The 20,080-nt window shown below is 57.4% G+C and overlaps 7 non-coding genes across 7 annotated transcripts; 2 read left to right on the plus strand and 5 right to left on the minus strand.

Annotated features, from left to right (window-relative positions):
* Nucleotides 1-8,820: 8,820 nt before the first annotated feature.
* On the minus strand, nt 8,821-8,892 carry TRNAE-CUC. The gene has a single exon. It is a non-coding gene; the product is annotated as a tRNA-Glu (tRNA).
* A 308-nt stretch (nt 8,893-9,200) lies between these two features.
* Nucleotides 9,201-9,272, minus strand: TRNAG-UCC. The gene has a single exon. It is a non-coding gene; the product is annotated as a tRNA-Gly (tRNA).
* A 711-nt stretch (nt 9,273-9,983) lies between these two features.
* Nucleotides 9,984-10,055, minus strand: TRNAD-GUC. The gene has a single exon. It is a non-coding gene; the product is annotated as a tRNA-Asp (tRNA).
* A 513-nt stretch (nt 10,056-10,568) lies between these two features.
* Nucleotides 10,569-10,651, plus strand: TRNAL-CAG. The gene has a single exon. It is a non-coding gene; the product is annotated as a tRNA-Leu (tRNA).
* A 1,442-nt stretch (nt 10,652-12,093) lies between these two features.
* TRNAG-GCC lies at nt 12,094-12,164 on the plus strand. Its single transcript has one exon. It is a non-coding gene; the product is annotated as a tRNA-Gly (tRNA).
* Nucleotides 12,165-18,010: 5,846 nt separating this feature from the next.
* Nucleotides 18,011-18,082, minus strand: TRNAE-CUC. The gene has a single exon. It is a non-coding gene; the product is annotated as a tRNA-Glu (tRNA).
* A 312-nt stretch (nt 18,083-18,394) lies between these two features.
* TRNAG-UCC lies at nt 18,395-18,466 on the minus strand. Its single transcript has one exon. It is a non-coding gene; the product is annotated as a tRNA-Gly (tRNA).
* Between the last annotated feature and the right edge of the window lie 1,614 nt (nt 18,467-20,080).

A 20,080-nucleotide genomic window follows, 5' to 3' on the forward strand; every position in this document is an offset into this window, starting at 1 on the left:
AGGCTGAGAACCCACCCATCCAGCCACCCACTCCTCTATCTGTCCATCCACCCACCATCTATCCATCCACTCATCCCTCCATCTAACCACGTACCCACTCACTGATCTATCCGTCCATCCACCCACTCACCATCCATCCATCCCTCCACCCATCCACTCATCCACCCATCCATCCATCCCTTCCTCTATCCATCCATCCATCCACTCATCCATAACATCATTAAACCAAATTATATTGTGAACTTGTAAATCCTCCTTCCCATCCCTTGACTCTGAGAATAAATTTTTAAAAAAGCTGGGGGGCGGGGGGAGAAATAAAACTTGCCCAAACCTTTGTTCAGAGACGGAAGGGAAGGATTTCTGGATCGTCCCCAGGTGACTGCTAAGCTGTGAATCTCTCCACAGTGTCTGTGAAACAGACCGCACAGATTTAAAAGCAAAAAGCATAGATGAAACCACACATGACCCACAACACCGGCATCATAAAGAGCCTGAAAGTACTATGAACAACTTCAAAGTACTTGTAACTAGAGAGGGTCTGTCTGTGCTCACTCATGTCACTCTCTGTGACCCCATGGACTTGACTACTGGAAAAACCATGGTTTTGACTAGATGGACCTTTGTTGGTAAAGTAATGTCTCTGCATTTTAATATGTTGTCTAGGTTGGTCACAGCTTTTCTCCCAAGGAGCAAGCGTCTTTTAATTTTATGGCTGCAGTCACCATCTGCAGTGATTTGGGAGCACCCCCTCCAAAAGTCTCTCACCATTGTTTCCCCATTTATTTGCCATGAAGTGATGGGACTGGATGCCATGATCTTAGTTTTCTGAATATTGAGTTTTAAGTCAACTTTTTCACTCTCCTCTTTCACTTTCCTCAAGAAGCTCTTTAGGTCCTCTTTGCTTTCTGCTATAAGGGTGGTGTCATCTGCATATCTGAGGTTATTGATATTTCTTCCAGCAATCTTGATTCCAGCTTATGCTTCATCCAGCCCAGCATTTCACATGGTGTATACTACATATAAGTTAAATAAGCAGGGTGACAATATACAGCCTTGACATACTCCTTTCCTGATTTGGAATCAGTCTGTTGTTCCATGTTCAGTTCTAACTGTTGCTTCTTGACCTGCATACAGATTACTCAGGAGGCAGCTCAAGGGGCCTGGTATTCCCATCTCTTGAAAAATTTTCCACAGTTTATTGTGATCTACACAGTCAAAGGCTTTGGCGTAGTCAATAAAGCAAAAGTAGATGTTTTCCTGGAACTCTCTTGCTTTTTCAATGATCCAGCAGATGCTGGCAATTTGACCTCTGGTTCCTGGGCCTTTTCTAAATCCAGCTTGAACATCTGAAGTTCACGGTTCATGTACTGTTGAAGCCTGGCCTGGAGAATGTTGAGCATTACCTTGCTAGCGTGTGAGATGAGAGCAATTGTGTGGTAGTTTGAACATTCTTTGGCATTGCCTTTCTTGGGGAGTGGAATGAAAATTGGCCTTTTGCAGTCCTGTGGCCACTGCTGAGTTTTCCAGATTTGCTGGCATATTGAGTGTAGCACTTTCAAAGCATCATCTTTTAGGACTTGAAATAGCTCAAGTGGAATTCCATTACCTCCACTAGTTTTATTTGTAGTGATGTTTCCTAAGGCCTACCTGACTTTGCACTCCAGGATGTCTGGCTCTAGGTGACTGATCACACCATCGTGGTTATCTGGGTCCTGAAGATCTTTTTTGTATAGTTCTTCTGTGTATTCTTGCCACCTCTTCTTAATATCTTCTGCTTCTGTTATGTCCATACTGTTTCTATCCTTTATTGTGCTCATCTTTACATGGAATGTTCCCTTGGTATCTCTAATTTTCTTGAAGAGATCTCTAGTCTTCCCCCATTCTATTGTTTTCCTTTATTTCTTTGCATTGATTGCTGAGGAAGGCTTTCTTATTTCTCCTTGCTCTTCTATGGAACTCTGCATTCAAATGGGTATATCTTTCCTTTTCTCCTTTGCCTTCAGCTTCTCTTTTCTCAGCTATGTGTAAGCCCTCCTCAGACAACCATTTTGCCTTTTTGCATTTCTTTTTCTTGGGGATGGTCTTGATCCCTGCCTCCTATACCATGTCACGAACCTCTGTCCATAATTCTTCAGGCTCTCTGTCTATCAGACCTAATCCCTTGAATCTATTTGTCACTTCCACTGTATAATCAGTCATAAGGGATTTGACTTAGGTCATACCTGAATGGTCTAATGGTTTTTCCTACTTTCTCCAATTTAAGTCTGAGTTTGCCAGATATACCCTTCCCCAATGCAGAGGGTCAATGCGACACGCCCTCCTGGAGTTGCACCCTCCTCTAGACCTGGGAACAACCTGCACAAATGCCTGAATTCTGATTAGGCCTCTTCTCCCATCAGGACTGCTGAGGTGGATTAGGCCTCCAGTGTGTGCAGGCAAAGATGCACAGATGGCCAAAGGAAGGCTGTTTGCAGGGGTTTGAGAAGAGCTTGGACATGGGAGGTGAGGTTTGCCCTTTCAGTGCAGAAAGGAGCTAGAGTGGATACAGAGTCCTCCCTGTATCACCAAGCTCAGGCACAAAACTAGGAGGAGTTCCATAATTCTAAATGCAAAACTGGCCTCATAGATCCTTAGGAGAGTATTTTTGTCAAAGTAGGAAGAAAGATCTCATTTTATTTCACAGTTTACTAGCTTAATTTATAATTTTAAAATATTTAGGAGTAAGTATGTGGGCCTACATCTGTACTCATTCACATAGCTGCAGATATTAGGGCATGCTGATGTCTGTGACTTTCCAGGCTCATCCATGTATCAGGCTGTCAGTTCCTTGCCCAACCACTTGGACCTAAGGTCCTTCTTTCCCAAACTGAGTCACCTTTCTCCACTCTTCCAACCAGGAACATTTTCCCAGGTTTAACTCCAAGTAAATTACAGCATCCTTGGAAATAAGCTCAGAACTTTTCTTACTCACCATATCCATTAGGCATCAAGTGCTTTCTCTTTTATCCCTTTGGCTTCCCCTCCAGTGAGAACACTGCCAAGTTCTTTAGTGAGTATTTTCACCTCAGTAGTTCAAGTAGTTGCCATGTAGTTTGAAGGTACAGGGCTAACAAATATATATTTTCTTCTTAAAATTGTATTCAGGATCATGTTTCCAATTTTTAGAAAGATTCCTTTAACTTGAGGAACACTCAGTATTCCTACTAGAAGTTAATCAGAGGAGAGAGAAAAGGGGGCCTGTAAAGCTTCTTGGATGTTGGACTGGATGGATGGTGCATTAGTCAGGATCTCCTAGAAATAGAACCATTAGGAGATCTGTTCTTGTTGAGTCGCTAAAGTTGTATCTGACTGTTTGTGACCCCACGGGCTGCAGCACACCAGGCCTCCCTGTCCATAATCAACTCCCAGGGTTGGTCCAAGTTCCTGTCCATTGAATTAGTGACACCATCCAACCATCTCATCCTCTGCTGCCCTCTTCTCCTTTTGCCTTCAATCTTTCCCAGCATCAGGATCTTTTCCAGTGAGTCAGTTGTTCACATCAGGTGGCCAAAGTGTTGGAGATTTGTACCTATCTATACATCTGTATCTAGAGAGAGAGAAGGAGATTATAAAGAATTGACTCATATGATTATGGATCTACAGCATGAGTTGGCAAGCAAGACAGTGAGAGCTGATGGTTTGGTTCCAGTTGGAGTTTGAAGGCTTGAGAACCAGGAGAGCTAGTTCAAGGCCAACAGGCTCTAACCGAGGAAAAGCTGATGTTCCAGTCCAAATCTGAAGGCAGGGAAACCACAATTCCCAGTTTGACAGCAGTTAGGCAGGATGAGTTCTTTCTTACTAGAGGGATGGCAGTCTTTCTGTTCTATCTGGTCAATCCCACAGATTGGATGAGGCACATCCACAACACGGAGAGCAGTCTGCTTTACTCAGTCTTCTGGTTTCTATGTTAATCCCATGCAAATACATTCTCACAGAAAGACTTGAAATAATGTTTGACCAAATATCCGGGTACCCCATGGCCCAATCAAGTTGACACATAAAATTAACCATCACAGATGGTGACACTATTATACTAAGCACATAGAAGAAAAAGAATTCCCTTGGTTGGGCTATAGTTTAGGATAACTGCTTTTTTAGAGCATTTTTGCTTCTGCCCTGTCTGGATGTAGTGCAAAGATGCTTCCATCTGGTTACATAAGAGGAATGAATTAAAAAAGACAAAGTCCCTTCTGGCAGAGAAACATCAGGGCTGGGTAATATTAATGGTAGGCTAAACACACCAATATACAGATTTACAGTTATCCTACTGACAACTGGACTTCAGAGACCACACTGAATTTTGTTTGTTTTTAAGTGCAATTCACATAACATAAAATCAACCATTTTTAAGTGAACAATTCATTGGCATTTAATGCATTCTGAAAGTTATGTAACCACCACCTCCATCTAGTCCGAAACATTTTCATCATCCAAAATAAAACCCCATATCCATTAAGCAATTATTCCCCAATATGCTCTCCTTCCAGTCCTTGGAAGCCATCAATTTACTTTCTATTCCTTTACAGTTATCTATTTTAGATATTTCATACAAGTGGAACCACACATTATGTGACATTTTGTGTCTGGCTTCTTTCACTTCTTTTTGGAGTTCATTCATATTGTAGGATGTATCAGTACTTCATTCTATCTTATGACTGAATAAAATTCCATCATATGTATTTACCACATTTTGTTTACATATTCATCCATTGATGGATATTGGGTTGTTGCCACATTTTGGCTGCTGTGAATAGTTCTGCTATGAACATTCCTATACAAATATTTGTTTGAACATCTTTTTTTTACTCAATTAGTTCTGTCCCATCTTTATCTTCCCACAGTTTCCTGTCATGTTATTTCTCTACAAATGTATTTTTCTTTTGTTAAGATGCTATATTGGCCCAAGTTGTAACCACTCCTTTGAATTACCCATCATGCTTTTTCCTGTGTGATGTGTGCTACATGCATTCATGAACTGTCTTCCTCTTGTCAATCTTCGGTTAGTGTAATTTTATAGTGCCCCAGCTGAAAAACCTAAGAGGGTACAGGAAAAAGAAATTTTTTCCTCCTCTCCCCTGCCTGTCACAAAATATTAAAAAACAGAGGTGAACCAAACAACTAACTGCTCCATTTTCAACTGGAATTGGAGGAAATGTAAAAGCTTGAGACAGTTTCCACTCAGCAATATTTTTCAGAGAAAGAAAGAGACTCCACATAAAGATCAAACCCAGGCACTGTCAGAAAAACATGGTCCCAGGGGAAAGAGAAAACTAAGGCTGCACCTACAGGACTCTTTATTAAGACAAAAGGAAAACTCAAACAGTGCCTCATAAACTCTTTCAGACAGAAAGAAGGCACTCAGTCTTAAGGGCATGCCTCAAACTTTGCCTTAATGAGACTTTTTAAAGAATATTAAGGGCCTTGGCCTCCACTAGCCTCACCAAGGGCCCAAAGTAAAAAAACGGCTCATCTCAGATTTGTGAGTGTCATTTTGGTCCAATAAGTGAAATATATATTGACATATAAGAAACTCTTCAAGTCTTTAAAGGGAGTATATCAGCTTGAACTGAAAGGGATAGAGACAATACAAAATTAAAAGAAGCCTTTGGATCTCCAAATTTCGATGGGCAGAAAGCTGGCTGGGGGAAAAAAAAAGGATCAGCTGCAAATGCTATTTTAATAGAAGAGTAAGGATAACTCAGGGGATGATATTGAGAGGCAGAGAATCATTCCCGGTGAGCAGCAGTGGGCCTTACAGAACTGGCAGCATGTATCAAGCTGGGTGTTAAAAGCACTGTGAACCAGTGATGGCTCTGTGCCTCCAATTTCCCCCTTTTGAAAGGGAATGGACATTAACCCAAGCTCTTCCCAACACTGTATGTGACGTAACCATGGTGGCAAAGAAGGGTGTTTTGTGGCTAAATGGTAGTAGAGAGCTGTAGCTATTTTGTGTAGTATCAGCCCCCACTTGGAACAGCTCACTGGCTGTGAGATTCTGTAGGAAAGCCACTCTCAATGGATTTCCTTCCTGGAAAAAAGAACAGGAATATCTGTTTCACTGCAGATGACTCCTGTCTGATTCAGTTCAGTTCAGTTCAGTCGCTCAGTTGTGTCCGACTCCTTGCGATCCCATGAACTGCAGCATGCCAGGCCTTAATGCCCATCACCAACTCCTGGAGTTTACTCAAACTCATGTCCATCGAGTCGGTGACGCCATCCAGTCATCTCATCCTGTTGTCCCCTTCTCCTCCCAGCCCCAATCCCTCCCAGCATCAGGGTCTTTTCCGATGACTCAGCTGTCCGCATCAGGTTGCCAAAGTATTGGAGCTTCAGCCTCAACATCAGTCCTTCCAATGAACACCCAGGACTGATCTCCTTTAGGATGGACTGGTTGGATCTCCTTGCAGTCCAAGGGACTCTCAAGAGTCTTCTCCAACACCACAGTTCAAAAGCATCAATTCTTCTGTGCTCAGCTTTCTTTATAGTCCAACTCTCACATCCATACATGACCACTGGAAAAACCATAGCCTTGACCAGATGGACCTTTGTTGGCAAAGTAATGTCTCTGCTTTTTAATACGCTATCTAGGTTGATCACAACTTTCCTTCCAAGGAGTAAGCGTCTTTTAATTTCATGGCTGCAATCACCATCTGCAGTGATTTTGGAGCCCCCCAAAATAAAGTCTGACACTGTTTCCACTGTTTCCCCATCTATGTGCCATGATGTGATGGGACCGGATGCCATGATCTTAGTTTTCTGAATGTTGAGCTTTAAGCCAACTTTTTCACTCTTCTTTCACTTTAATCAAGAGGCTCTTTAGTTCCTCTTCACTTTCTGACATAAGGGTAGTGTCATCTGCATATCTGAGGTTATTGATATTTCTCCCGGCAATCTTGATTCCAGCTTGTGCTTCTTCCACAATCAATTGTCTAGTAAGAGACGTTTCTTAAGAAATGTCTCTTACTAGACAATTGATTCATAGCATTCTGGATTAGATCGATGTCTAAAAGGAAAGTGGAGAAAAAGGAAGACTGCGATGTAAGTAGCAGAATATTTAATGATCCTGACTCAAAATTGTAAAGGCCTTGTGGGGAGGGGAAAATGGGTAAATGGATCACAGTTTGGTGAGGAGTGAAAACTAAACTTCCGGTGTGGAGCACCTAGTAGTATATACAGAAGCAGAAATATATTATACTACAATTAAGCTTACCTAATGTTAGAAACCGATGTTACCTCAAAATATTTACATTACAAACATCCATGAACGAGAGTGAACCAACAACGTCTCGCTAAAGAGCGAAATACACCAACGGGCTGCAAAACGAACAGAGGAGGCAAGCTCATTACTGCAAATTTATACAGAGATCTTTCCAAAAACACTACACTGTTGCCCTAAGACACCACATTACTAGATTTAAAATTGAGAGTGCGTCTAAACCAGGTGATTGTAATAATTTAAGCAAAAAGTTAACTCAGAATACACTAGTCGCCCTATTTTCTGATCTCGGAGCAACCCGGGGCAATACGGTCGAAAAGGTCGGGCCACCGGGAGAGACGTCACTGAGGTGGGGGGGGGCTCCCCAAATCACTGCAGCCGGTGGCCGCGGCCATGAAATTAAAAGACGTCCGCCTCTTGGGAGAAAAGCTCTGACCAAGCTAGCCAGCATGTCGAAAAGCAGAGACATGACTCTGCCACGAGGGTCCATCTCGTGGAAGCCACGGTCTGTCCAGCAGTCACGGACAGATGTGAGAGTTGGAGCATAAAGAAAGCTGAGCGCTGAAGAATCGATGCTTTTGAACTGCGGTGTTGGAGAAGACTCTTGAGAGTCCCTTGGACTGCCAGGAGATCCAACCAGTCAATCCTAGAGGAAATCAGTCCTGAATATTCATGGGAAGCCCTGAGGCTGAAGCTGACACTTCATTCAGTCCTCTGGCCACCTGACGCAAAGGACTGACTCCCTGGAAAAGACCTCGACGGAAGGCAGGAGGAGACGGGGACGACACGCCACGCCAGAAGGTGAGACGGTTGGATGGCATCGCCGACTCGCTGGACCTGAGTTTGAGCAAGCTGCGGGAGTTGGTGATGGCCAGGGAAGCCTGGGCTGCTGCAGCGACTGAACCCATCGATACCGATGCCTCCCGGGCGCTGTGGTCCGCCTCCCAGAGCCCACTCAGGACCAGCACCCTCTTGGAGTCACCAGCGGCGCACGGGAGTCACAGCCAGCCCGGGACCTGGCACTCAATGGCCCAGCCGCCCAGAGAGGTGGCTGGCACGCGGGGCATGGGGAGGCAGGCGTGTCCGTGGCCACTGGCCCCACTCCCAGAGGCAGATCCCCCCTCGCTCGTCTTCGGCTGTGGCCACCGCCGCGGCCGCTGCCGGCCCGCGCTGGCGACCACCACAGCCCACGCCCCGACCCCTACCCCCACCCGCCCTGTCCGGCCCCACCTCCTCCCCACCACCACTGACAGCAGGAGAACCAGCACAAGCCCAGGAGCATCGCGGCCGCCACCAGGGGCAGCAGCCGCCACCCCTCAGGAGGGAGGGGGCGGGGGCTGAGGCTGGGAGGCCTCAGGCGGGTCGTGGTGGAAGCGGCGCGAGGTGGCCACTGCGGCCAAAAGGTTTGCCCCGGGGCACGGCGGGGCTGGCCTGAATCGTGCTTGGGCTGGAGGTGCAGGGTCCCGGGGCCTCTGTGGCAGCGCTGAGCAAGCGTAGGCTAAAAGGGTGGTGGGGTCGCCGGCGAGGAGATCGGCAGGTGGCGGGCGGAGGGGAAGAAGAAAGGCTTCCCTGACCGGGAATCGAACCCGGGCCGCGGCGGTGAGAGCGCCGAATCCTAACCACTAGACCACCAGGGAGCGTCGGGGTTCGGCCCTCGCCTGCTCCTGCCGAACCCAGCGCCTCCGGGCCGCCCGCCCGCCCGCGCCACCGTGGTGCCCACACTCGGCCTTGGCAAGGCAAGTCCAGCCGCCCGCCGGCCCTGTCAGTCCGCCTGCCCTGGCGGGCCGTCTTGCTCTCAGCAGCCTCAAAACACTGCGCGCGCCACCGGCTTCTCGCACACACGCCAAAAGCCGCGCGCCAGCTGCCTGGCTCCCTGCTCCCAGCTCTCTCTGCCCCGAACGCCCCTGCCGGGAGGGCGGCGGAGCTCAGCAAAAGGTCGGCCCGCTGCGTTGGCCGGGAATCGAACCCGGGTCAACTGCTTGGAAGGCAGCTATGCTCACCACTATACCACCAACGCTGCTCAGCCCGGGCCGCCGCCAGACGCCGGCCCCGGGCTCGCCCCAGCACACTCTCGCCGCAGCCGCCGCCGCATCCCTGCCCCGACGCCCCGTCAGCGGGAGGCTCTGCGCCGCCGCCGGCGCCACCAGCAGCCCACCAGCAACCCCATCCGCGCCAGCTCTACGCAGCGGCCGGGGTCCACCGGCCCCACCGCCCCGGGGCGGCGCTCCCGCGGCCTTGCGGCCCCCCGGCCGTTCGCTCCGCGCCGCGGCCCGCGAACGCCTCCGCCCTCACCCCCGGGGGGCAACGCGGGGCACGCGGCTTCCAGCAGCCAGCTGGCCAAAGCCCTTCTCCACCGTGCGCTGGGCGAGGCCACTTCCCACGACGACAGGGGGACACGGGAGCCAGCCGCCTGCAGGCGTCACGGCGCTCTGCCGCGCCGCGCCGGTCGCGAGCCTAGGAGCCCACTGAGGCAGCCCCTGTGGGCGGGCGGGCCGCAAGATCCGGCTATGGTCGGGCAAGGCCGTGGGGTGGCCAAGGAGGCCGTCGCTCCGCCGTGGCGACCGAGCGCCCGGCGACGACAGAGGGCTCAGGCTGGAGGGCTGCACCGGTAGAGGCGGTCGGCGGTGGCCAGGCGCCTGGTCCAAAGGCGGACGGAGGAGACGAAGGGCCCTTGGGGGCCAGGCGGCAGGACAGAGAGCCACCGCGGCCACCAAAAAGGCTGTGTTGCCTCCCCGTCGGGGAATCGAACCCCGGTCTCCCGCGTGACAGGCGGGGATACTCACCACTATACTAACGAGGACGGCGGCGACCGCCCTGCCGCCCGGCCCCTCTCGGGCTCTCGGGCTGCCTGCCCACGCCTCCCCCGTGCCCACCACGGGCCCCGACCCGACCGCCCACCAAACCAACCGCCTCGGTCACAGAGGCGGCCCGCGACCCCGACACGGACCCGGACCCCCCGGGGCACTGGACACTCCTCGTGCGCGCCGCCTCTTGCCTCCAACGCGGCCATTCCGCCGGGAGAAGGGGGTCCGAGAAGGCAAGCGAGGCTGCGAGGACACGGTGGGCGCGCGCCGGCCCGCGTCTGGCGAGGAGGGGCGCGGGTGAGGAGGGGACGGCCCGCCAAGGGCCGGGCTGGGTCCGGGGCGCGACCGGCGGCGCAGCCAGGCGCCTCGGCCGGCCCCGTCGCTCACCCACGCCAGACGGCCGCCTGCCTGCCTGGCGCGGCGCACCGCGCGGCCCGCCACGGGCGCCGGGGCTCGCGCCGCGTCGGGTCTCAGCCAGGCGAGCGGCCACGCGCCCGCCCAGGCCCGCCGTCAGGATGGCCGAGCGGTCTAAGGCGCTGCGTTCAGGTCGCAGTCTCCCCTGGAGGCGTGGGTTCGAATCCCACTCCTGACAAGCCAGCCTTTTGGCCCGCCGGACAAACGCACCCGTCCTCCCCGCGCCACAGCCTTTCTCCACACACGCCCGCCCCCCGCCACCAGGAACCTTCAGTCCTTCTCAGCGCAGCTTTCCTCCCCAGGTGTCTGCGGCTGCAGCTGCTGCTTTTCCGGCCTCCCCGCCTGCGCCTCGCGCACCCTCGCCCACCCTCCCACTCGCAAGGCCCCACCCCGCCCCACCCCCGTCGGCGCCGACGCACGCGGCCCCGCGCCGGGTGGCGAGCCCTCCTCGCTTCGCGGGCGCCGCGACTTCTGCCTGCTGAACGGCCAACTCGCTCTCGCAGCCTTGCTTCCACGTCCGCCCCCGGCCGCTCCCCCTCCGCCCGGCACCCTGTCGTCCGCGCCCGCGCCGCCGGCCCGCCTGCGCCACCCAGCCACACCCAGGCGGCCGAGCCCCCCCGCCTTGCCCGCCAGGGGGCTGCTGCGTGCCCTCCACGCTTCTCCGCCTTGCGGCCTCGGCCGGGCCACACCTGCCTGCCTCCCGCCCGGGACGCGCGCCACGCACCCTTGCTGCGGGCCGGCGAACACCGGCCTTCCGTGCACGAACCCGTCCCGGGAAGGGCGCTCGGCTGGGGTGGGAGCGGAAGCCCTGCGTGCCCGTCCAGCCCAGCCACAGGCGCCCAGCCCGCGCCCCGGCCCTCGGCGCCACCGCGCCCGTTCCCGGGGGGAGGGGGGGGAAGCCGCCGCCCGGGCCGGAGCCAAGCGCGGCCTGGCGTGCTCCCTGCCTCAGCCGGCAGTCCCCGAGCCAGGAGCCGCTCTGCCCAAGGGCCCCTCCTCACCACCACCACCACCCACCCTGTCAGAGCGGAGCGCCCGTGAGCGCCGTCGGCCAGAGCGCAGGAGCCAGGCTCACAACGCCTTTGGGTCCTGGGGCCTGAGCGCCGCTCGGGGCGGCGGCGGGGGCGCCCCGGGGAGTCGCGCTCCCGCGCTCGCGAGCATCCAGCACAGGCCGAGCCCGGGGTCCCGGCCCCCGCCCGCAATGGCACGCTCCATCCCGCCCCTGCCGGAAAGCCAGCCCGCCAGAGGGGTTTTGGGTCGGGACCCGGCAGGTCGCTGAGAGGAACGTCGGCGCGCGGCCGCGGCGACCACGCAGCGCCTGCCCACGCAGACGGCGTCGGCTCCTGGCCCCCTCGGGCGACACCGACAGCGTCGCGGCGGCCGTGGTCGGCGCAGAAGGCGCGGGACCGGCCGAGTGGGCCGGCGGCCCGCCGCCCCGGGGTCCCTCCGAGAGCGCCGCGCCCTGGGGTCCTGCACGTGCCCGGACCCTGGCTTTGAGGTCGGCCGCCCGTCGTCTCCTGCTCGGATGGAGCAGACAGATGCCCACTGGGCGAGCGGTGAGCAGTGACGGGCGGGTGTTGGCCAGCGCCTCTGGGGCGGCGTCGGGCGGCGGCGGCCACCGGTGCATGGGTGGTTCAGTGGTAGAATTCTCGCCTGCCACGCGGGAGGCCCGGGTTCGATTCCCGGCCCATGCAACCCCAGCGTCCCCTTTTGGTCCCGCACTGCAGTCCCAGAGCCGAGCTAGGTCTGCCCGCTCCAAGGCGCTCAAGGGAGCGCTCCTGCAACCGCTGGCTGCTACCTGCCGCCCGCTGCCTCTCCCACGCAGCTGCCCACGACCCCTCCCGCCCCCACACACGGCCCTGCTGCCAAGCCGCTGTGGCCCCAAGCCCTGCGGGCTCAGCCGCCCGTGTGCCCAGACACCTCCCTTGTGGTTGCTGGCTTCCTCACCCGGACCCAGCCGGTGGCTCACGGATTGCGCTGGAAGGCACACCCCACCTCTGGCAGCCGCCGGCCCCACCTCTTCACCTTTCCCAACGTCTGTCTCCAAGCTCCCTGGCTCACTCTCGCCACACTCCGAGAATCAATCACCCTCCGTTTGCACAGCCAGGAGCAAGGAAGTTGCCACATCTGGCAAGGATACCTCCCTTTTCCCTGGAGGGTCCCTGGAGCATCAGCTTGCAGGAGGAGTTCCTCAGAAGTCCACCCGCTCCCGGCCCTGGGCCCAGATCGGTTTCCAACAGCAACGCCCTCACCACCTCACACACCACCCCCTCCCCTGAAACCCTCTTGCCCGCCTCACCTCAGCATCAGCCCTGCTCCGCCAGTAACACCACCTCAGCCTGCACCCTCACCATCCCCCTGCTCCCCCAAACGCACCCATCCCACCCACCCCCACCCCTGCTCCCCACCTCCCCCATCTCCACTGCCCCCCTCCCGCCCACGCGCGCGCCCGGTTCCTCCATGAGCCATCCCAAATCCTACTCTTGTCAAGGAACCCGCCTCTGCCTTTGTCCCACTGGCCCGTCTCCCCCCAACCCCAACCCCAACCCCAACCCTTGGGCTCTTCCTTTTTCTGCTTCTTCCAACGCCAGTAGACCTGATTTCCTTTGCCGGGTTAGTCTCAGGTGCACGGCACAGTGATTCAGTCCCCTGTTCTTTTCCAGGTGATTTTCCAGTGTAGGTTGAGGCGAGATACGAATACAGATCTCATGCTACGGAGGAAAGCTTTGTTGCTTATCTCCTGTAGGTATACTAGCTCCTCTCTCTTGATCCGCCTCCAACTTCGTCCGTCCGCTGCCTTTCCCCTTGGGTAGCCCTATGGACGTTTTCTATGTCTGAAGGTCGTTTTCCCTTTTGCACATAGATTCATTTGCATTCGTTGGCAGAGTCCACAGAGCTTTGTCCCTCTGCACCCGACTCACTTCACTCAGTGGACCCTTCTGTGGGTCCGTCCAGCGTCGCGGCCCGTGGCGATGGCCGCTCCTCCTTGACGGCTGCGTCATATTCCACGGTACACATATACCTCTTCTTCTCGTGCCGGCCACGTGCCGCCGGGCACTTGGGCGTTCCCCATGTCTCGGCTCTGGCACAGAGGGCTGCGATGACCCTGGGGGATGCCTGCATCTCCTCCCAGCAGGGGTGATGTCTTTTCCCGATGGGTACCCGGGATTGGGTTTGCTGGATCACAGCGTAAGCTCTTCTTTTTCCTATTGCTGGACTGATCCTCGACTGATTGACTTCCAGGGAGCAGTAGATGTTGTTCTGGAAGTGTAGCTGGTCTACACCCTGCTGTCCGTTTCCGCTGGACAGCGTCGTGATTCCGTCCTGTGTGTGTAGGATGATGTTTTCAGATCGCTTTCCATTACAGGGGGTGACAGGCGATTGCATCCTATTCCCTGTGGTATCCGGTGTGTCTTTGCTGGTCGTCTCCTTTCTACTCAGCACGAGTACGGTATATCCGTCGAGCCCGGCTCTTCATTCATCCCTCCGTCCCTGACTTTGCCCTTGGGAAGCCCGAAGCGGCTTTCCTGTGTCTCGGGGGCTGTCGCTGCTTGGCACAGGGATGAATTTGTACAACACTTTCGATTCCACCCATCTGTGACCTTGTCTGTTCGACTCCCCTCACCAAGGGTCATATTCTGCAGCTCCGGCCGCTGTTGCTGCCAGTGACACTATGTGACTCTTGTGGACGGCTCAGTGACATCCTGTTCTCTCCCTGTCTCTGACAGCGCATCTTCGTGGGTGAGCCGCTGGGGATGGGCACTAGGGGTTTCTCCCCGTCTTGGCTACGGCAAACGGTGCTGCCACGACCGTGGGGTTTGCATGTGCCTTTCTGAATGAAGAGTTGAGCCTTTCACGGATATGGACCCCGCTCGCCTGTCTCCCGCTTACTCAGTTACCTATGGTATTCAGTGTCCTTTTGAAAGCTTACTCCAAAGTCATAGTAGCGGTTGTTGTGGAAGTAGAGTGGATTTCCAACATTGGGCTCCTTTCCGATGGACTGCAACGTGATTCTGTTTCCCAGGTACAGATTTCAGATTTCATGTATGTTTTCAGACTCTTTTCCACTTGAGGTTATTACAGGGTACTGACTCTTATTGCCTGTGTTGAACTGGACAACCTTGGTGCGTCTCCCATCATAGGCGGTCCTGCGTATCTGTTCGTTGCAGCTCCAGAGTCATCCCTCCACCGCTGCCCTTCCGCCTGCGTTACACCGAGGCGGTTTTCTGCGTGAGCCGGTCTCTCTTCGGCAAATAGGTTCGTTTTGTATTCTTTTACACGTTCCACATGCTTTTGTCCAACTCGGTCTGACATTCTTCACCAAGTCTAAGAGTCTCTAGGTCCATCATTGCTTGTGACAAATGGCAATCCTTTCCTTTTCTCTTTAGGACCGAGTGATCGTTCCTTGGGACATCTATGCCACATCTTCTTGGGCCCGCCGTTCGAGGACGGGCACTGGGGTTTCCTCCGTGTCGTGGCTATGGCAAATAGTGCTGCAGTGTGCACGGCGAGTATGGACCTTTAGACCTCTCCGAGGTTTGTTCTCTGCGGGTGTGCACCCAGGACGGGGTGTGCTCGGTCAGATGGGAGCTCTCTTTGGTCCTCATGAAACCCCAGGCATCCCCGCTGCCAACCACCACCCACCATCCCACCCTGAGCCCCCAGCAATGGCACACCCGAGACTGGACATCTGGTCCTGGTGAGTGGGGACTTGGGTCTCTGGGGCGGGACGGTGGGCCCACGCTGTTCCGACCGGGTCTGGCCCCCGTCTGGCACTCCGTTTCTGTGGCTCGCTTGCCAGCGTCCTAGCCAGCGCCCGGAGCCCCAGCCCACCGCCGAGCCTGAGCAACCTGCGGCACCGCGCGCCAGCCCGCCCACACGGCGTGCTCTCCCACCACCTCCCTCACGCCACAGCCCCCTCAGGGTCACCGCCTGCCCTCTGCCTCTCCCGCCAGACCCCAGGCTCGGCCCCATCTACCCGCCACCGTCCCCCTGCAGCCCCGGGCCATCCCTCACACGCCCTGCCCTGCCCTGGCGTTCACCAGTGCGGGCCTGCCTCCAGCTCCGCAGACCCACCCCTGCCACCCGCCCACCCCGACCGCAGACCTGTCCCGGCCTCACACGGGTGCCTGGCACGGCGTCGCCACCGCCTCCATGCTTCTGCAGAGGCCCTGCTCGAGTGGCCGGCCCATCTTGCGGCCAGGTCCCCGCGAGTCCCATGCCTCCCCCTTCCCGCCGGCCCTCCACGCAGACGCCACGCCCAAGCACCCCTGGGCCTGCCTCCCCGCACCCTGCTCGCTGCCGCCCCCTCTCCCTGCGATGGCTCTGCCCCGGTCCCTGATCCTCGTGGGGCACCCACCAGCCATGGCCCCAGGCAGCTTCGTCCCGCACTCTCACCCACGCACGCTGACGCCCACGGCCCCGGCAGGGGCGTCGAGGAAACCTCCTGCGGCGATGGCTAGCACGCGTCAGGCCACAGGTTCTCCTTTTGCCCAGGGGACTCAGCTTTGTCCCGTCGCCCCCGAGCGTGCCGCCCTCGCCGCAGGATGGTGCCCTTCGTCGGCCGTCCACTCCCCCACCCCACCCCCCAAAGGACACAGTCCTTCAACAGTCGTGAAACCCTTTGGGGTTACAGACGGGCTCAAGATTGGGCTAAGGGGAGATTGTGGGTGGCGATGACCCCCGGCCAGAGTTCCTGGGGACGACGATGACAGTCTGTGGAGAGGGATGGAGTTGATCCTGGACAGACAGATTGGAGAGAATGGCAAAGTAGGAGATGTCATATCTAGGGCAGGGGTGCGTGGAACAGGGCGCTGTGTGTGTGTGTGTGTGTGTGTGTGTGTGTGTCTGCCTGCGTGTCTGCGTGTGCACCCAGGTGCCCCCCTTTGGTTCGTTGTCGGGGAGGGACATCTGGGAAACCTTGCCTCACTCCGGTAGGATTGAGAGCTGTGGTCAGGCAAGGGAAACACCATGTTGGTCGGCGTGTCCACCCTGGCCGGCATCACTGCCTGGGGCGCATCTGCCACCTCCCGGCTGGTTGGCTGGGTTTTCCCGGCCGGCCCGCCCCGCCGGGATCTGTGTGCTCCCTCACTTCCCCCCGCGCGGTGCTGTGACTCGCAGCACAGGCCCACATTCGTCTTCACCCCTTTGCCTCGGGGAGAGCGAAGAAGAACTCAAGAGCCTCTTGATGGAAGTGAAAGAGGAAAATGACAAAGTTGGCTTCAAACTCAACATTCAGAAAACTAAGCTCGTGGCATCCGGTCCCATCACTTCATGGCAAACAGATGGGGAAACAATGGACACCGGGAGAGACGTCACTGAGGTGGGGGGGGGGGCTCCCCCAAATCACTGCAGCCGGTGGCCGCGGCCATGAAATTAAAAGACGTCCGCCTCTTGGGAGAAAAGCTCTGACCAAGCTAGACAGCATGTCGAAAAGCAGAGACATGACTCTGCCACGAGGGTCCATCTCGTGGAAGCCACGGTCTGTCCAGCAGTCACGGACAGATGTGAGAGTTGGAGCATAAAGAAAGCTGAGCGCTGAAGAATCGATGCTTTTGAACTGCGGTGTTGGAGAAGACTCTTGAGAGTCCCTTGGACTGCCAGGAGATCCAACCAGTCAATCCTAGAGGAAATCAGTCCTGAATATTCATGGGAAGCCCTGAGGCTGAAGCTGACACTTCATTCAGTCCTCTGGCCACCTGACGCAAAGGACTGACTCCTTGGAAAAGACCTCGACGGAAGGCAGGAGGAGACGGGGACGACACGCCACGCCAGAAGGTGAGACGGTTGGATGGCATCGCCGACTCGCTGGACCTGAGTTTGAGCAAGCTGCGGGAGTTGGTGATGGCCAGGGAAGCCTGGGCTGCTGCAGCGACTGAACCCATCGATACCGATGCCTCCCGGGCGCTGTGGTCCGCCTCCCAGAGCCCACTCAGGACCAGCACCCTCTTGGAGTCACCAGCGGCGCACGGGAGTCACAGCCAGCCCGGGACCTGGCACTCAGTGGCCCAGCCGCCCAGAGAGGTGGCTGGCACGCGGGGCATGGGGAGGCAGGCGTGTCCGTGGCCACTGGCCCCACTCCCAGAGGCAGATCCCCCTCGCTCGTCTTCGGCTGTGGCCACCGCCGCGGCCGCTGCCGGCCCGCGCTGGCGACCACCACAGCCCACGCCCCGACCCCTACCCCCACCCGCCCTGTCCGGCCCCACCTCCTCCCCACCACCACTGACAGCAGGAGAACCAGCACAAGCCCAGGAGCATGGCGGCCGCCACCAGGGGCAGCAGCCGCCGCCCCTCAGGAGGGAGGGGGCGGGGGCTGGGGCTGGGAGGCCTCAGGCGGGTCGTGGTGGAAGCGGCGCGAGGTGGCCACTGCGGCCAAAAGGTTTGCCCCGGGGCACGGCGGGGCTGGCCTGAATCGTGCTTGGGCTGGAGGTGCAGGGTCCCGGGGCCTCTGTGGCAGCGCTGAGCAAGCGTAGGCTAAAAGGGTGGTGGGGTCGCCGGCGAGGAGATCGGCAGGTGGCGGGCGGAGGGGAAGAAGAAAGGCTTCCCTGACCGGGAATCGAACCCGGGCCGCGGCGGTGAGAGCGCCGAATCCTAACCACTAGACCACCAGGGAGCGTCGGGGTTCGGCCCTCGCCTGCTCCTGCCGAACCCAGCGCCTCCGGGCCGCCCGCCCGCCCGCGCGCGCCACCGTGGTGCCCACACTCGGCCTTGGCAAGGCAAGTCCAGCCGCCCGCCGGCCCTGTCAGTCCGCCTGCCCTGGCGGGCCGTCTTGCTCTCAGCAGCCTCAAAACACTGCGCGCGCCACCGGCTTCTCGCACACACGCCAAAAGCCGCGCGCCAGCTGCCTGGCTCCCTGCTCCCAGCTCTCTCTGCCCCGAACGCCCCTGCCGGGAGGGCGGCGGAGCTCAGCAAAAGGTCGGCCCGCTGCGTTGGCCGGGAATCGAACCCGGGTCAACTGCTTGGAAGGCAGCTATGCTCACCACTATACCACCAACGCTGCTCAGCCCGGGCCGCCGCCAGACGCCGGCCCCGGGCTCGCCCCAGCACACTCTCGCCGCCGCCGTCGCCGCCGCCGCCGCCGCATCCCTGCCCCGACGCCCCGTCAGCGGGAGGCTCTGCCACAGCCCCCTCAGGGTCACCGCCTGCCCTCTGCCTCTCCCGCCAGACCCCAGGCTCGGCCCCATCTACCCGCCACCGTCCCCCTGCAGCCCCGGGCCATCCCTCACACGCCCTGCCCTGCCCTGGCGTTCACAGGTGCGGGCCTGCCTCCAGCTCCGCAGACCCACCCCTGCCACCCGCCCACCCCGACCGCAGACCTGTCCCGGCCTCACACGGGTGCCTGGCACGGCGTCGCCACCGCCTCCATGCTTCTGCAGAGGCCCTGCTCGAGTGGCCGGCCCATCTTTCGGCCAGGTCCCCGCGAGTCCCATGCCTCCCCCTTCCCGCCGGCCCTCCACGCAGACGCCACGCCCAAGCACCCCTGGGCCTGCCTCCCCGCACCCTGCTCGCTGCCGCCCCCTCTCCCTGCGATGGCTCTGCCCCGGTCCCTGATCCTCGTGGGGCACCCACCAGCCATGGCCCCAGGCAGCTTCGTCCCGCACTCTCACCCACGCACGCTGACGCCCACGGCCCCGGCAGGGGCGTCGAGGAAACCTCCTGCGGCGATGGCTAGCACGCGTCAGGCCACAGGTTCTCCTTTTGCCCAGGGGACTCAGCTTTGTCCCGTCGCCCCCGAGCGTGCCGCCCTCGCCGCAGGATGGTGCCCTTCGTCGGCCGTCCACTCCCCCACCCCACCCCCCAAAGGACACAGTCCTTCAACAGTCGTGAAACCCTTTGGGGTTACAGACGGGCTCAAGATTGGGCTAAGGGGAGATTGTGGGTGGCGATGACCCCCGGCCAGAGTTCCTGGGGACGACGATGACAGTCTGTGGAGAGGGATGGAGTTGATCCTGGACAGACAGATTGGAGAGAATGGCAAAGTAGGAGATGTCATATCTAGGGCAGGGGTGCGTGGAACAGGGCGCTGTGTGTGTGTGTGTGTGTGTGTGTGTGTGTGTCTGCCTGCGTGTCTGCGTGTGCACCCAGGTGCCCCCCTTTGGTTCGTTGTCGGGGAGGGACATCTGGGAAACCTTGCCTCACTCCGGTAGGATTGAGAGCTGTGGTCAGGCAAGGGAAACACCATGTTGGTCGGCGTGTCCACCCTGGCCGGCATCACTGCCTGGGGCGCATCTGCCACCTCCCGGCTGGTTGGCTGGGTTTTCCCGGCCGGCCCGCCCCGCCGGGATCTGTGTGCTCCCTCACTTCCCCCGCGCGGTGCTGTGACTCGCAGCACAGGCCCACATTCGTCTTCACCCCTTTGCCTCGGGGAGAGCGAAGAAGAACTCAAGAGCCTCTTGATGGAAGTGAAAGAGGAAAATGACAAAGTTGGCTTCAAACTCAACATTCAGAAAACTAAGCTCGTGGCATCCGGTCCCATCACTTCATGGCAAACAGATGGGGAAACAATGGACACCGGGAGAGACGTCACTGAGGTGGGGGGGGGGCTCCCCAAATCACTGCAGCCGGTGGCCGCGGCCATGAAATTAAAAGACGTCCGCCTCTTGGGAGAAAA

Source organism: Cervus canadensis, chromosome 2 (genome assembly GCF_019320065.1).
Source record: "Cervus canadensis isolate Bull #8, Minnesota chromosome 2, ASM1932006v1, whole genome shotgun sequence".
NCBI lineage: Eukaryota > Metazoa > Chordata > Mammalia > Artiodactyla > Cervidae > Cervus > Cervus canadensis.